The 13,956-nt window shown below is 55.1% G+C and overlaps 1 pseudogene; it reads right to left on the bottom strand.

Moving 5' to 3' along the window:
* Positions 1-4,303: 4,303 nt before the first annotated feature.
* Positions 4,304-13,956, bottom strand: part of LOC129198263 (HLA class II histocompatibility antigen, DM beta chain-like) — a 63,631-nt pseudogene continuing 53,978 nt past the window's right edge.

Raw genomic sequence — 13,956 nt, 5'->3', positions numbered from 1 at the left:
GAAGTGGTAAAGGTATTAATGAAAGAAATAATTCCCAGATTTGGAGTACCAATAGGAATGTCCTCTGATAGGGGTCCCCGCTTTGTGGCCAAAATCCTTCAAAATTTGGCTCGTGTATTAGGGATACAGTGGGACCTGCACACTCCATGGAGGCCACAATCTAGTGGAAAGGTAGAAAGAATGAATCAGAGTTTGAAGAGAGAGATAAGCAGGATCTGTCAAGAAACTCGACTCCAATGGCCCCAGGCCCTTCCACTAGCTTTGCTGAGAATCAGAATTAGACCCTCTTCCAAAGAGCAACTTAGTCCATACCAGATACTGTACGGAAAACCTTATCAAGTGATAAATCAAGTGGAGATTGGCAGGTCAAAGGAAATCAGGATTTAAAAGACTGTGTGATGAGAATGGGAAAGATTCCTTCCTCGTTACATAGATCCATGGTTCTTACTTGACCTCTGGCTTTGGATACACACGTTCATCCTTAGCAGCCTGGAGACTGGGTCTATATCAAGGTCTGGAAGGAAGAACCCCTTTCAGCAAAGATGGAAAGGACCTTATCAAGTGATATGAACTACTTTTACTGCTGTTAAGGTTGCAGGGAAGGAGTCCTGGATCCATTATACTTGAGTAAAACCAGCATCAGAGCCAAAAGAACCTCAGTGGAAGGTCACCTCATCAGATAAAGATCCTTTCTGAACAAAAAATTCAAAAATCAACCTGAAAATTAGCCAGTAAGCTGTAAGTGTTTTGGTTGGAATAGCCGTGATGTTAACTAACTGTTGAACTAACCAGGGCACAAATCACGACAACCTTTATGAGGAGATGAAAATCCGATTGACTAAAGAGCTTAACGTGACAAATTGTTGGATATGCTCGCAGACAATGTTGGGAGGAACAGCGATCCCTTTTAGCCCGATCCCTTTACAATGGCCAGAATATTGTATTTTGCTAAATTGGTCTAACCAAACAAAGCTACAACAAGAGACTGTTATTTTAGCAGCAGAGTTAGCAATCAGTTGTACAATAGAGAAAAACCATAGTGCCATCCTGTCTGGGTTACCTAAGCAAACCTTTGAGCCTAAGGTGAATTAGACAGACAGACAGACCTCATGCCATCAAATTAGGGCGTACAAAAGATGGATTCCTTTGTTACAAAGCAGCCAAAGTTGATGCAATTGGTGGTGGTTACTCTGGTGGCTTTAATGCAGGTAACAGTAAATGTAAATTTTATCTTACAGACACTCAAACTGTTACTGTGCCACTTAGCATTTGAAACAGTACAACAGGAGGAAATCTTTCTTTTTGACACTCTCCTATTACTTGTGAAATGTGGAAAAATGGAACTAAAACTTGAGTAGGAGGATTTAATGGTACATATTGGATTTGTGGAAAAAGGCGTAGCGATGGATACCTGGGGGATGGTACGTATCCTGTTATTTAGGTTTGTTAATGCCCCCATTTCAAGTACTACAACAACTTCCATCAGGGTGACCATGTTGGAAAAGAGAGAGAAAAGTGGAAAATAGACTTCTTGTAACAGAAGGGGAAAAACTTTTCTATACGCTATGCCCCATGTGTGCAGCCGCGACCTATGGAACTAAGATAAATCAACTTAGCAATTTGTTGAAGGAAGTAGCTAACGAAACCGTTAAGGTATTGAACAGTACGTCTTATGAAATGGCCTAAAATAGAATGGTGAGTCTACAAAATCGTATGGCCCTAGATTATCTGTTAGCTAGTCAAGGAGGAATTTGTGCTCTTATGGGACAAGAATGTTGTACATACATAGATGATGGATGGAAGACCCAACAGAAAGGAATCAATTTGATTGAGAGGGCAGTGGAAGAGTGGGAGAAAGAAGGAAAAAAAAAAAATTGTTTTCAGAATCGTAGTGGAATTGGTTAACCTCATGGCTACCGAACCTAACCTGGCTGAAGGAATTGTTTGTAGTAATCACAGCTATAGTTGTTATATGTATGTTACGTTGTATCACAATTCAATATTTACCCTTAATCACATCCTGTTGTACCCAATTGTGTATACCTGAGAATCAAAAATGATATTATCAAAATTATGCAATCTAGGGGAGACTCCCAAAGAGATCTTATTTTGGAAGTCTCAAAAGGGGGGAAATGTTGAGAAATTCTTTTACCAAACAACGATTAGCTTTGAATGTAACAAGGCCTATGAGTAATTAACGTGTACGGAGAAGATCTCCTGACCTTGAGAACAGAAACCTCCTGGCAGGATTGCCCAGACAGGGTTGATCAGGAAGAACAGCTTGGCCGGACAACCGAGTTGGGAAACATCCAAGGAGAAGAAACTCTCCTCAAAGACTTGTGACCATAAAAGGGAAAAAGGAGTGGGGGGCTAACTCCCCAAACGACCACCTGAGACCCCTGCGCATGCGTAATGTAGTTTTGCAACGCCAGCGTTATGTAAATGTAGTAGATAGGCGGAGAGGTGGAGATTTCTCGGAAAATGTATGACAATTCATGTCGTAAGGTATATAAAGGATGAACTTTTATTTTAGTGTATGCACGATAGGTGGAGCTATCCCCCGTGCATCCGGCATCGTAATAAAGCAATGCCTGCTTTCTAATACTAAAACGGAGTATTGGAGAGTTTATTATCCCATATTTGGTGACAGGGGCAGAGTGTGAGGAGTCCTGCCCTGAGGAGGAAGGAGCAGCAGAGACAAGGGGTGATGAAGTGACCACAGCCCCCATTCCCCATCCCCCTGTGGTGCTGGGGGGCAGTAGGTAGAATCAGGGAGTGAAGTTGAGCCCGGGAAGAAGGGAGGGGTGGGGGGAGGTGTTTTAAGATTTGGGTTTATTCCTTATTGCTCTACTCTCTTTTGCTTGGTAATAAATTAGACGAATTTTTTCCTCTAAGTTGAGTCTGTTTTGCCCATGATGGTAATTGGTGAGCGATCTCTCCCTGTCCTTCTCTCGACCCACCAGCCTTTCGTTACATTTTTCTGCCCTGTCTAGTACAGGAGGGGGAGTGATGGAGCAGCTCTGGGGGGCTCCTGGCCTCCAGCCAGGGTCAACCCACCACAGCCCGACACCGCTTGTGCCCAGCGTCCCTTATGGTGGCATCTCTGTCACCGGGCATTGCTTGTGCCTGGCCCTGCCTGCGCCTGGTGTCCCTCATGCCTGACATTGCTTGTGCCTGGCATCGCTTGTGCCTGGTGTCCCTCGTGCCCGGCATTGCTTGTGCCCGACACACGTGCCACCACTCATACCCAGCCCCACTCGTGCCACGGTGTGTGTGTGTGTCCCCTGAGTGGAACACCATGGGTTCCCCCATACAAAACCACCCCGTTCCCACGCAGCATCTTTATTGTGGGCACCGCAGTGTCACCCCTGGGGTGACGGTGACACGGGGGGGTATGGTGGGTTGACCCTGGCTGAAGGCCAGGTGCCCACCAGAGCCGCTCTCTCACTCCCCTCATTCACTAAACAGGGGAGAAAAGGCATAACGAAATGCTTGTAGGTCGAGATAAGGACAGGGAGAGATCACTCACTAATTGTTGTCACGAGCAAAACAGACTGAACTTAGAGAGGGAATTCATCTAATTTATTACTAGGCAAAACAGAGTAGAGGAATGAGAAAGAAAATCAACTCTTAAAACACCTCCCCCCACCCCTCCCATCTTCCCGGGCTCAACTTCACTCCCGGCTTCAACCTCCTCCCCCCTCAGCGGCACAGGGGGACGGGGAGTGGGGGTTACGGTCAGTTCATCTCACGGTGTTTCTGCCGCTTCTTCATCCTCAGGGGGAGGACTCCTCTCATCCTTCCCCTGCTCCAGCATGGAGTCCCTCTCACGGGGTGCAGACCTTCAGGAGCAAACTGCTCCAGCGTGGGGTCCCCCATGGGGTCACAAGTCCTGCCAGCAAACCTGCCCTGGCGTGGGCTCCCCTCTTCACGGGTCCACCGGTCCGGCCTGGAACTTGCTCCAGCGTGGGCTTCCCACGGGCCGCAGCCTCCTTCAGGTGCCTCCACCTGCTCCGGCGTGGGGTCCTCCACGGGCTGCAGGTGGAATCTCTACACCCCCTCATCCTTCCTCCATGGGCTGCAGGGGGACAGCCTGCTTCACCATGGTCTTCAACATGGGCTGCAGGGGGATCTCTGCTCCGGCACCTGGAGCTCCTCCTGCCCCTCCTTCTGCACTGACCTGCGTGTCTGCAGAGTTTCTTACATCTTCTCACTCCTCTCTCTGGCTGCAAAAGCTCTCTCGCTCCAAGTGTTTTTCTTCTTCTTAACTATGTTATCCCAGAGGCGCTGATGGGCTTGGCCTTGGCCAGCGGCAGGCCTGTCTTAGAGCCGGCTGGCATTGGCTCTATCAGACACAGGGGGAGCTTCTAGCAGCTTCTCACAGAAGCCACCCCTGTAGCCCCCCCGCTACCAAAACCTTGCCACGCAAACCCAACACAGGGGGCCATTGGGGCCGGGAGGTCACGGTCCTGGGAGTCCTCAGATGCTGCCTGGGGGGGACACGGGGTGGCAGAAGGGGTGACATGCCCCTTGGGGACAGGGGGCAGGGACACGCTGGATGTGCTGTTACCTGCAGGGGAGTTGTCTCCGGGGAGGGGAGTGTAACCTGCAAGAGGGAGTAGAGGGGGTGAGGAGGCTCACTGGGGCCCATGATGTCCCTGTTGTGCAATGTCCTTGTGCAACGTGCAATGCACCGTCCCCATGCAATGCTCCGTGCAACACCCGCATGCAACCCCCATGCAACATCCCCGTGCAACACCCCACCCCACACCGTACGCCACGTCCCCGTGCAAAGCCCCTGTGCACGATGACCCTGTGCAAAGCCCCCGTGCGCCGCAGGGCTCACTCCTCCACATCACTGTCTGGGTCCAGAATTGGGGGGGGTCAGGTCGTCACAAGCCCGACGCCAGGCTTTGGCGCGCTGCACCCAGGCGGTGCTATTGTTGAGGACGGCGGCAAGTTGGGTGGCGAAGGGGCGGAGCAGCCCCCAGTCGCAGGGGACGAAGCGCTGGGCGTCGGGGTCGTAGCAGACCAGCGGGTTCTTGTTGAAGACGAGGGCCAAGTCGAAATCCAGCGTGGAGCCATTGGCTGCCAGCGGGCAGGAGCTGGCCACGTGCACCAGAAAGGCGCCTACGAGGGGGACGCAGGGGTGGGCAGGGTCCCCAGGGCTTGGACCCCCCCCCCCAAATCCGCTGCACGCCCGTGTCCCCCCACATCCTACCTGCCCCCTAGCAGCTCAGCACCAGCCCCAGCACCCCCAGCACCCACATGGGCGGCAGTGGGTGCCGGTGCATCCGGCACGGCGGGCGAGCTCTGACCTCTCTCTGCAGCGCCCGACCGTCATTCCCACCACCGGCCCACTCCCTCCTCCTCCTCTTCCTCCTTCTCCTCCTCCTGCTCCTCAGGGCTTGTCCCCAGGGATTTGGCCCCAGCAACCCACATCACCGGTGATGGGCAGCGCAGGGTTTCACCCTGAGGGGACTGTGCCCAGGGCTGGGCTTGGCACCACAGGAATCCCACATGGCCCTTCCCAGTAGGGAAACTGAGGCACGCCTCTTGGGTATGGCTCTCCTGCAATCCTGCGGAACCCCAGTAGCAGACAGCAGAGAAGCCACTACCCAGGATACCATTGGCCTTCTTGGCCACGAGGGCACACTGCTGGCTCATGGAGAGCTTGTTGTCCACCAGGACTCCCAGGTCCTTCTCCACAGAGCTGCTTCCCAGCAGGTCAACCCCTCACCTCTACTGGTGCCTGGGGTTATTCCTCCCCTACACTTGTCCTTGCAGAATTTCATTTGGGTCCTCTCTGCCCAACTCTCCAGCCTGGCCAGACCTCACTGAATGGCAGTGCAGCCTTCTGCTGTGTTGGCCGCTCCTCCCAGTTGTGTATCATCAGCAAAGTTGCTGAGGGTCCACTCTGTCCCCTCATCTAGGCCATTGATGAATATGTTGAATAAGAGCAGACCAAGCGCTGACCCTTGGGGCACACCACTACCTACAGGCTTCCAACTAGACTCTGTGCTGCTTACCACAACCCTCTGGCCTCTGCCATTCAGCCAGTTCTCGCCCCACCTCACTGTCCACTCATCCAACCCACACTTCCTAAGCTTGCTTACGAAGATGATAGGAGAGATGTGACCATCCACATGGCCTAGAGCAGGAGACCTTCTTCATAGGGGAGGGTCTGCTACAGGCCACCTGAGCAGGGAGACCCAGTGCATGAGGCCCTCCATACACAGATAGAAGCAGTCTGATGTCCACAAGCCCTGGTCCTTAGGGAGGACTTCAACCACCCCAAAATCTGTTGGAGGGGAAACACAACAGGCCACAAGCAATCCAGGAAGTTCCTGGAAGCCGTTGATGATAACTTCCTCCTCCAAGTGACAGAGGAGCCAACGAGGAGAGGTGCCGTGCTGGACCTTGTTCTCACCAACAAGCAGGGCCTGGTAGGGGATGCGAAGCTCAAGGGCAGCCTTGGCTGCAGTGACCACAAAATGATGGAGTTCAAGAGCCTCCGGGCAGCATGGAGGGCACACAGCAAACTCACTACCCTGGACTTCAGGAGAGTGGGTTTTGGCCTCTTCAGGGACCTGCTTGGTAGAATACCATGGGACAGAGCACTGGGGGGAAGAGGGGCCCAAGAAATCGGGTTTGTATTCAAGGGTCACCTCCTCCAAGCTCAGGAGCGCTGCATCCCATCAAAGAGCAGGTCAGGCAATAATGCCCGGAGGCCCCCATGGATGAACAAGGAGCTCCTGGGCAAACTCAAACACAAAAAGGAAGCCTCCAGAGGGTGGAAGCAAGGGCAGGTGGGCTGGCAGGAATACCGAGAAACTGTCTGATCAGCCAGGGATCAGGTTAGGAAAGCCAAAGCCCTGGTAGAATTAAATCCGGCCAGGGACATCAAGGACAACAAGAAAACTTTCTATAGGTATGTCACTGATAAAAGGAAGACGAGGGAAAATGTGGGCCCCCTCCAGAATAAAACAGGAGACCTGGTTACCTGGGATATGAAGAAGGCTGAGGTTCTCAATGACTTTTTTGCCTCAGTCTTCACCAGCAAGGGCTCGAGCCACGCTGCCCAGGTCACAGAAGGCAAAGACAGGGACAGGTAGAATGAAGAACCGCCCACTGTAGGTTTGAGAATATCTAAGGAACCTGAAGGTGCACAAGTCCATGGGACCTGATGAGATGGGGTTACAGCGTTGGTGGACAAGGGAGAGTGACTGACGTCATCTACCTGGAATTGTGCAAGGCATTTGACACTGTCCCACACACCCTTGTCTCTAAAATGGAGAGACATGCATTTGACGCATGGACCACTCGGTGGATAAGGAACTGGCTGGATGGTTGCACTCAAAGAGTTGTGGTCAACGGATCAATGTCCAAGCGCAGACCACTGACAAGTGGCATTCCTCAGGGGTCAGTACTGGGACCGGCGCTGTTTAACATCTTTGTTGCCGACAAGGACGGTGGGATCGAGTGCACCCTCAGCAAGTTTGCCGACACCACCAAGCTGTGTGGTGCAGTTGACACGCTGAAGGGAAGGGATGCCATCCAGAGAGAACTTGACAGGCTTGAGAAGTGATGGCCTTAAGCTGAAGGAGGGGAGATTTAGATAAGAGATTAGGAAGAAATTCTTCCCTGTGAGGGTGGTGAGGCCCTGGCACAGGTTGCCCAGAGAAGCTGTGGCTGCCCCTGGATCCCTGGAAGTGCTCAAGGCCGGGTTGAGGGGGCTTTGGGCAACCTGGGCTAGTGGAGGATGTCCCTGCCTGTGGCAGGGGGTTAGAACTGGATGGGCTTTGAGGTCCCTTCCAACCCAAACCAGTCTGTGATGCTGTGGTTCTATGTCCCCAGCCATCCCCACCAGGTCCCTGCAGCATCCCCAGCCACGTCCCCACCATCTACCCCCACTGCCACACCATGTCCCCCCCACATCCCCACCATGTCCCCAGCCGTCCCTTGTGCCGCAGGTGGCCGCCGTCCCCCAGGAGCTGGTGCTCTTCTCCCGCTCACTCCACGCCAACATCGCCTACGGGCCGGAGAGCTGGAGCCCGGCGCAGGTGACAGTGGCAGCCACCCGTGCGGGTGCCCACACCTTTATCACCTGCCTGCCCCGGGGCTATGACACAGGGAGGAGGTGTTCCCCGAAAGGGGAGGCTGGGATTTCCCTTTGCTGTTTCCTTCTTGGATAATCCTTGGAGATTTATTTTTTCACTCCAGACTTAGTGACATAGATGCAGAACCTCAGCTGATAGAGCCTCATTGTGTGGGGGATGGAGCCTGAAGTCACTCCACAAGCGATAATTCTGAACTCCAAACTGAGCAGCCTGTTGCCTCCTGTAACTCGTGCCTGTCTAGTGAGTGACTTTGCTTTACACAGGGGATTTAGAATATTTCCTTTCCTTTAGAGTCTTGTCAGGGATTTGCAATAAATGCTGGTGAGGGGGAGTGGGGCAGAGCAGGGGGCTGCACCGGGGGAGCTGTGTGCGGTCCCTTCCTGCCCTGGAGCAACAGTTTGTTCTGCCGTCAGGGTGCTGGTGCAGGTGGTTTGCTGGGATTTCTGGAGCCCCTCTGGGGGCACATGCAGCCCTTCTTCCCCATCCCCACTCCAGAGGCTGTAACCCCCCAGCGCCCTCCCTCTGCCTCCCTTCCCCTCCCTCTTCTCCAGCTCCGGACGCAGATGTGGCTCCCCGCGAGCCCCAGGGGCCTCCTGAGTTATTTGGTGACTCTCCACGTCCTGCGGCTGGGATCAGGTAGGGATCCTGCAGGGCTGGCGGGGGGTTTCTCCCACTCTGGGTGGCAGCTGTGGAGCAGGGGAGCTGCCGTGGGGTGAGGGGAGTTGAGCCCAGAGCTGGGCCCCGCATGGGTTTGGCTTTCCCTTGGGTTCTTTCTGCAATACGTCCCTTGCCCTGGGGGCACCTTCGGTCCCATCCTGCACTGCTCCCCTCAAATGTTTCTCACCTGCAGCAGGGCTGGCTGGGGTGGAGGTTGTTTTCTGGAGCACGTTCCCACTCCCAGGAAACCTCCTTCCCCTTCCAGTCCTCCCACTCCCTCTCCACTTTCTCCACTGTCTTTGGACCATGGGGAGGGCAAAGCAACGCCCGTGGGATGGAGCGTGCACCAAGGTCACGCCAAGCTCGCCCCTTGCCATGCAACGCCCCTAAATTAACGTAGGCGCAATCTCCATGTCTCTGTGTCCTTCTCCATCACCAAGCTGACTTCAGCGTGGTGGGACCAGACCGCCCTCTCCAGGTCACCGTGGGGCAGGACATCGTGCTGCCATGTCACTTGTCCCCCAGCATGGACGCTCGGAGCTTGGACATCAGGTGGATCCGGCAACAGGTCTATGAAATGGTGCACCACTACCGAAACGGAGAGGACCTGTACAGGGATCAGATGGAGGAGTACGGTGGGAGGACAGAGTTGGTCAGGGATGGTCTCTCCCGTGGACGCCTGGACTTGCGAATCTCTGGGTTGAGACCCTCTGACGATGGTCAGTACATCTGCACTGTGACAGATGGTGCCTCTTATGGAGAAGCTACGGTGGATGTGGAGTTGGCAGGTTTGTGTCTGGTGCGGTGTTTGCAGGGGCTGGTGCGGGTGTCCCTGGGTTTGTGTGTCCCTCCCAGAGCTCTGTCCCATCCTCAGGTGTGTGGATGAGGTGCCGAAGGACAGGAGCCATTGAAAGAGGTGGGGTGCGAGGGGGCTGTTGCCTGCAGTGCCTGCCCAGGAGGGAGCACACAGGTGGTGCTGGAGGTGGTTTTGGGGCAGAGCCACATGGATGTGGTGGCTTTGCTGGGTGTGCGTGGTGTCTGTGAAGGGTGAGCTGGTGATGTTGTGAAGACCCTGGGGACAAGGTGCTGAGCAGCTCCCTGGGTTGAGAGCTGGGGCTGCCAGCCAAGCCAAGGCTGGGACCTGACGCTGTTAGGTCTGGAGTTGGGAAGAGACCTCTTCCTGGCTCTGAGCAGCTGGATCTTTGCTTTGGCTTTGCCCTTTGTGCCGTAGGAGACCTGGCACGTTGTCTGGAAGCGTTGGGGCTTCTTGAACAAAGACGGGTCAGTGCTGATGCTGCCTTGAGGCGCTGAAGCTCAGCAGCTGGGTCTTGCTCTGCTGGGCTGTTTTGAGGGAGATCTGAGGTTGTTTGGCATCAATGCTCTGCAGTTCCTGCACAAGTTGGGGTGGTTTTGGTGGCCAGTCCCCCAGCCCTGGTGGGACCTGTGATGTGTCTGCTATCGGATTCGGTCATCACCTTTGAGTTGAGTCCATCCCACACTGACCCCAACCACGGGCTCTTCCCCAGCTACAGGCTCTGTCCCTCAGCTCTCCCTCGAGGCTTACGAGGATGGAGGCATCCGGGTGGTGTGTCGATCGGCCGGCTGGTACCCACAACCAGAGGTGCTGTGGAAAGATCCCAACGGGCAGCATCTCCCCTCGGCCTCCCAGAGATATTCCTCGGATGAGAGGGGCATGTTTGACATCGAAGGCGTCATCGTTGTGTCCAATGGGAACAGACGTGGGAAATGGTCCTGCGTGGTCAGGAACAGCCACCTCAACCAAGAGCTGGAGACGTCCCTGCACATCTCAGGTGCAACGATGGCAGCCAGACCCTGAGGCGCCGGCAGCAGGGCTGGGGTTTGCTGCGTTGCTTTGAGCAGTTATGACCTGGGGTTCCCGGTGCAAGGTGTGGGGTGTGGGGGCACGGGAGGGGTGTGCACCTTCACAGCAGTTCTAGTGCATGAGAGAACCAGAGCCTCGTGCGATTCAGGTGAGCATTGGTATTTCCCGGGGAGAGAGAGGACTATGTCCCCTTGAAGCCAGGGCTCCCAGGACAAGGGGCTTGTGAGCTCGAGCTTTGGGGCGTTGGTCTTTTTGTTCTTCTGCTGCTCAAACACAGGACTGTAAAACCATCCCTTTTCCTGCTGATGGTTTTGTTTCTCAGCTCCCTTTTTCCACAATGCCCGTCCCTGGATGGTTGGTGTGGCTGTGCTCCTCGTGCTTTCACTTGTGTTCCTTGGCCTCGGTGCTTATCTGTGGAGAAGGAAAGGTAAGTGGTGCCAGAAGAATGTTTTGCCTTCACCAAAAAGCTCTTTGGGCAAAGGAAGGAAGGGCACAAGGACATGATGGGGTGTGGTGAGGAGGACAGGGAGCATGGCCAGACCATCTCTGGCTGGTGGGAAGGTGCAAGAGACCCTCTTGAGACGTTCCCAGGGATGAAGCCAGGTGCTGTCCTGACCTCCTCTTCCTCTGCCTTTGCTTTTCAGGGCTGCAGTCCAGAGAGCTGGGTGAGTCCTTCTGGCCCCTTCCCCCAGCAAAACCTCCGGGCAAAGGAGCCCCCCTGGGAGGGACTTGGGTTTGGATGGCTCTTCACCATTCTCTGGCCATTCATCTGGGTTGACGGAGCCCAAAATGAGGCAGGAGAGCTCTAGGTTTGGGGGCTGTACTGGGCATGGGACATGTCCTGCCCCATGGAAAGAAATGAGGATCAATGTGGAGAGCAGAGACCGAGCTGCAGCTTTGCCCTCTCCCACGCTGGTACTTATGGAAAGGGATGTCCTCCACTCATCACCCTTAACGTCCCTTGGCTCTTTGGTGGCATGGTGCAGAGAGCTGCATCAGTCTCCTTATTCTGCCCAGTCGTGAAAATCTTGCTCAAAGCTGTGCCTTGCTGATCCTTCGTCTGGAGCAGCAATTTCCGGATGTTTTCCCAGTATTCAGTTAGCTTCAAGCAGGCTGAGCCTTCAATCTTTGAGTCAGGCTTAAGTCCAGAGTGCCTGGGTGGGCTGACGGGGGGATAGGAGGGCAGGGAGTCCTTCCCAGGAGCAAGGTGTCTTTTCCTACTCCCCAGAGAATCGGTTGGGGATCTGCCTGAGCACTTTCTGCTCCTGTGGGAGCAGCCATGGGATGAACAGCTGTCCCCTGTGATCACTTAATGATTTTTGGTTTTGCTTTCCAGAGAAAACAGTTGCAGGACTGAAGGGTGAGTGTCTCTGAGCTCCATCATGGTTTGGGTGCTGTCCCAGGCACTCTGTGCTCCGCCCTTTCCCTCCTTGCCTGTCCTCTCCATCCCTGCAGCCCCTGGCTCTGGGAAAGCCCAAGGCAATGTGCCTGACAGGGTGGGCAGCTCGGGGACACCAGCCCACGCCTGGACCCTCGCCCCTGCCCAGAGATGCTGGGGACCGGCTGGGGGATGTGACCAGCTCTTGTCTCTCCTTGTAGCCTGGAGAAAATTTCTGCTTCCCCACAATCCAGGTAATCGCGTATTTTAGTGCCATTCTGGGTGGTTCTCCTCCCTCTCCTTGTGTGCAAGGGGCATCTGGGCTGGGCAGTGCCCGGGACTGGCTGTGCCTGGGTGTGTTTGGTGACTCAGACACCCCCGAGCAGGGCACTAGCCTGTTCTCCAGCCCCTTTTCTTGCCTTTCCAAGGCATTGTGAGTGGCATCCCTGGGGCCAAGAGGAGCCCTCTGCCACCCCCCTGAGAGCCCGTGCACTGCCCAGACCCAGCCACTGCCTCCCCAGGCTGCTCCTCCCTGCTGGGGCTGCAGCCCCACCGTTGCCTGTTCCCAGGGGACCCAGCGGGGCCGTGGCCGTGCTGGGGCCGGCCCCGTCATGGGCATCTCTAGGAGGAAGGAGATGCCCCGTGTGCTGCCCCGCGGGGCAGAGCCTGGCCCCAGGGTGCTCAAACCCTGCGCACGACGCAGCTCTGCCCCTGATGCTCTGGCTCCTCCTGTCCCCTGCAGACGTGGTGACCCTCGATCCAAATTCGGCTCATTCCCAACTTGTCCTGTCAGCGGATGGGAGAAGTGTGAGAAGGGGAAGAGCACGGCAGGACCTGCCCGACACCCCTGAGAGATTTGACACTCGGTGCTGTGTGCTGGGCCAGGAGGGGTTCAGGGAGGGGAGGCACTGCTGGGGGGTGGAGGTGAAGGGGGAGGTGGGAGGTGATTCCTGGTGGGCTGTGGGGGTGGCCAGGGACTCTGTGGACAGGAAGGGGGATACGGCCCTGAGCCCTGCAGGAGGGATCTGGGGGATGCAGCACTGCGAAGGGCACTTTGTGTCTCTCACCTCTCGTCCCCGTTCCCTGGGTCGGGTCCCCAGGAGACTCTGGGTCTGTCTGGACTGCACGCAGGGGCTGGTGACCTTCATCGATGCTGAGAGTGGGGTTGAGATCTTCGCTTTCCTATCACACTTGTTCAATGGAGAGACCATCCAACCATGGTTTTGGGTGGTGTCGTGTTTTTACCCCAGCCAGCAGATGAGCACCACACAGCCACTTGTTGAGTCCCCTCCGTTGGGATGGCGGAGAGAACTGGAAGAGTCAAAGTGAGAAACGGTTTTTCTCTTCCGTTTTTGTGGTTAGAACGGTATTTTAAGGCTACCCTCTTGGTTTCAAAGCTGCAGAACCTCAGCTCATTGTGTGGGGGAAGGAGCCTGAAGTCACTCGCACAGTCAGTTATTCGGCACTGGAAACTAGACAAAGGTTGGATTTATTGGGCAGCCTGGTGCCTCCTGCACCTCGTGCCTGTCTAGTGAGTGACTTTTCTTTCTGCAGGGGATTTAGAATATTTCCTTTCCTTTAGAGTCTTGTAAGAGATTTGGAATAAATGCTGGAGAGGGGAAGTGGGGCAGAGCAGGGAGCTGCACCAGGGAGCTGTGTGCAGTCCCGTCCTGCCCTGGAGAAACAGTTTGTTCTGCCGTCAGCGTGCTGGTGCAGGTGGTTTGGTGGGATTTCCAGAGTCTCTTTGGGGGCAAGAGCTGCCCTTCTTCCCCATCCCCTCTCCAGCGGCTGTAGTAACCCCCCTCATTGCTCTCCTTCTCCCTCCCTTCCCCTCCCTCTTTTCCAGCTCCAGATGCAGATGTGGCTCCTCCTGAGTTATTTGGTGACTCTCCACGTCCTGCGGCTGGGATCAGGTAGGGATCCTGCAGGGCTGGCGGGGGGTTTTGCCCACTCTGGGT

The sequence above is a fragment of the Grus americana genome, chromosome 32 (genome assembly GCF_028858705.1).
Source record: "Grus americana isolate bGruAme1 chromosome 32, bGruAme1.mat, whole genome shotgun sequence".
Lineage (NCBI taxonomy): Eukaryota > Metazoa > Chordata > Aves > Gruiformes > Gruidae > Grus > Grus americana.
The sequence above is the reverse complement of the archived record's forward strand: the minus strand, read 5'-3'. Positions and strand labels throughout refer to the sequence as shown.